This window comes from Papaver somniferum, unplaced genomic scaffold (genome assembly GCF_003573695.1).
Source record: "Papaver somniferum cultivar HN1 unplaced genomic scaffold, ASM357369v1 unplaced-scaffold_92, whole genome shotgun sequence".
NCBI classification, from domain to species: domain Eukaryota; kingdom Viridiplantae; phylum Streptophyta; class Magnoliopsida; order Ranunculales; family Papaveraceae; genus Papaver; species Papaver somniferum.
Genome location: NW_020652304.1, coordinates 659,083 through 662,397, shown reverse-complemented (window position 1 = coordinate 662,397; position 3,315 = coordinate 659,083).

Genomic DNA, 3,315 nt, shown 5'->3' with positions numbered 1-3,315 from the left:
GAAAAAATCAAAAAAAAAAAAAAATCAAGTATTTATTTATTCCATGTTTTGTCATGTTAAAGACAATAGTTCTATCTTGTTCCAAAAATAAAAGAGAGTAATCAATGTAAATAAGAGTCATGTAAAGAGTTATCTTTTTGTTGTAAATAGTCTTGTAATAAGCAAGAAGGGTGCAACCATCGATGTATAACGCGGGTAAACTGAAATATCACCAACTCATTGGGTGAACATTCACAATTCTCGTAAAGCCGGACAGCTGATGAGTGCTAAAAAGTGCATATTTCTATATATTTTTCTTGGCATTTAACTCATCTTTTGTGCATTAATTCTACATTTTATCCCATATTCTGTATTTTCATTGTTTTCAAGAATAAATATTTTTCTTACTTAATTTTGCATTTTTAGGTAATAAATAAAGTCTGGATGACTTGCGGAGCGGAAAAGAGCTGAAAAGTAGTGAAAAGCCGGAAGAAATTACGCAAGGAAGCCGCAAAGAATGGTGCGCACAAGACCAAAAAGCTAGGAATGGGCTCAAGAAGGAAGAATTGTTCTTAAAGAAGATATGGGCTTGGCATACCCAAGGCCCAAAACCCTTACCCAAACCCATTTTCTATATCCATAACCGCATCCATTCTCAGCCGTTAGATGGGACTACATCGAAATCCTACGGTCGCTCCTTCGTAGAGCATCAAAATCTGAAGTCTCTGCCAAACACCATAGTGCCTAAATTCCAAGCCTTCAGATTAGATTGTAGTTGAATCCAACGATCGCTTCTTTGCATGCGCATCAAACCCAGATACTTCCGCTTAACACTACAACACCTAACTCCATCTGGCGCCGTTAGTTTCATTGTATATATGCATCCAACGGTCGCTGCCAGCATCTTCACTTTTATCCGTTAGATCAATCTTCATCTCCACACCCCACGGCTAAGCATCGCAAGACATCGAAATCTGATGAGCCCGCCTCACACTCGAACAACCTAACCCTATACCCATCAAACCAAACAGACCTTACCCAAATTCTCATCTTCCTCCTTCGAGCAGTCGAGCTCTGCTCCTTCCATGTCCACCACCTTACCCTGCCCCGCTCAACCACCACCTCAACCACCACCATCTCCTCTCAAATCAACCAAACACCATAACCCATCTCCACTACCATCATTACAACCTATCTAGCCACCTAATTTCCCATTTTTATACACGTTTTTCTCAAAACCCTAACGTGTGAAAAATTGGTAAATTAGGTGAGTTAGGAGAGCAATGGGAGGTATGGGAAGCAAGAGAAGACTAATTCTAAGCATGGGTTGAAGTTTGATTGGAGTCAGAGATTAGGTAAATTTCTAATTTTAATTTCTAAAACCCTAATTTTTCTGATTTGGGAATTTTTTTTGGGGGAAATCAATTGAATGTTAAATTGAGGTATGGGTTAGTCTATTAGGGTTGTTATCAACATCAGGTAGGATTATTGTGATTTAATTTTGATTTTCACCAAACCCTAATGGAGACTGTTTTGGTCCTGTTTTGGGGGAATTGATTGTAACTATAAAAAGGGGACTGTGGGTGTGATGTGAAGTTATGCCTGGACTAGCCAGTGCTTCACCCAAGAGGACTGGAATAGCCAGTGCCTCAAGGGTTAGTTTTTATTTTAAATGATGTTGTAAATTTCAATTGTTTTTATCCTATCCATGCTTTGATCTTGTTGTGCTTGAATTGTCTAGGATTGAATATCCTTTTAGGTTGTTAAAACACTAAGCAAGCTTCTCTGCGGGTAGTTGCAGTGTGAGAGCCCCAACTATCACAAGGTTTAGAATTCACCTTAGTGCCTTTAGCCTCCTTTCTAGACCAACCCTTAGATGAACAGCCGGCTTTGAACCGCAACTGTCATCTAGTTATTCAGAAAGCCTAGAAGCTGACTGATAACTAACAAGGGACAAGAACATAGTTGGACTTAGCTTTGTTTCCCTGTCACTGCCCTTGGCTCACAGCCTTGGTTTGTTTGTCTTTGTTTCACTGTTTCTTGTTCTCTGCCACTGTTACCTTTGCTTCTTACTCACTGTCATCACTTAGCTTAGCTAGAATAGCCTATAAAACTTCAACTTACACACCCTAGTCTCTGTGGATTCGACCCGTATTTGCACATTAGCTTCAATCGACACCGTGCACTTGCGGTTATAACATGTAGGCTTCCTCTCTGCCCTTATTTTCTTACATCCTTAAAAGCCTACCAAGTTTTTGGCGCCGCTGCCGGGGACTGGTGCTGTGTAGTTGGAAAAAAAAAATTAGTGTAGTTGTTGTATCTTAGTACCACCTGTGTTTTAGTATAACTTAGTATAACTTTAGTTGTAGTTAGTTTAGCTGTAACTTAGTGCATCTGCATCTTGCATATCTTAGTTTGCCTCTTAGCCAGCCTCTGGTGCTGCATATTAGTGTAACTTAGCCAGCCTCTGGTGCTGCTGCTGCATCTGCACCTGTAACTTAGTGTAGTGTAACTTAGTTCATCTCTAGCTGTAAGCATCTGCATCTGCATCATTAGCATATTGCATCATTAGCATATTGCATCTTTAGTTTGCATCATCTTCTGCATCATTATCTTCATCTGCATCTCTGCATTTGCATCTTGCTAATTGCATCTTTGTTTCTGCTCTGAATACCTGCAAAGCATCACTGCATCTGTAGCTTTGCTCTGTGGCTTTGCTCATTGTCTGCATAGTCAACTGTCACCTGAATCTACAACTGCACCCTGATAACTTAGCATTCCATCTGTAGCTCTCATTGTTCATAGCCATTCTGTTCTGTAGCATAAACCATTTAGCATAACTTGGCTGTTTTTAGCTGTGTATACATTGTCATCTGTAACTGCATTCACTGATCTCTCTTTGCATCTTGTGTGCTTCCTTGTCTTTGTTTCAAGAACTAAACTTCTTTGCTGAGCTACCAGGTACAACTGAATTCCTGCTGAGCTTGTGCTGCTGCTGCTGCTGCTGAGCTTGCTGTTGTGCTTCTGTGCTGCTATGTTGTTGGCTGCTGCTGCTGCTGTGGCTGATGCTGCTGTGTTACTGCTGCTGCTGCAGCTGGATTGAACCAAGCCCAACTGGGCTGTGCAACTAAGAGCCCAACTGGGCTCCCCTTTTCAAAGTGTAAGCCTAAACTAAAAGTAGAAATTCTGAAAGTGTAATTATTCTGGGCTTGTAACAAATTCTGTTTCTGAAAATTTTGATAACCCATTTCTAAAACTCACTTCTGGTCCTGTTTCTACTGTGGGCTTGACCCAAAACAAAATTTGTAAAAAGTTTTCAAAGCCCCGATGGGCCTA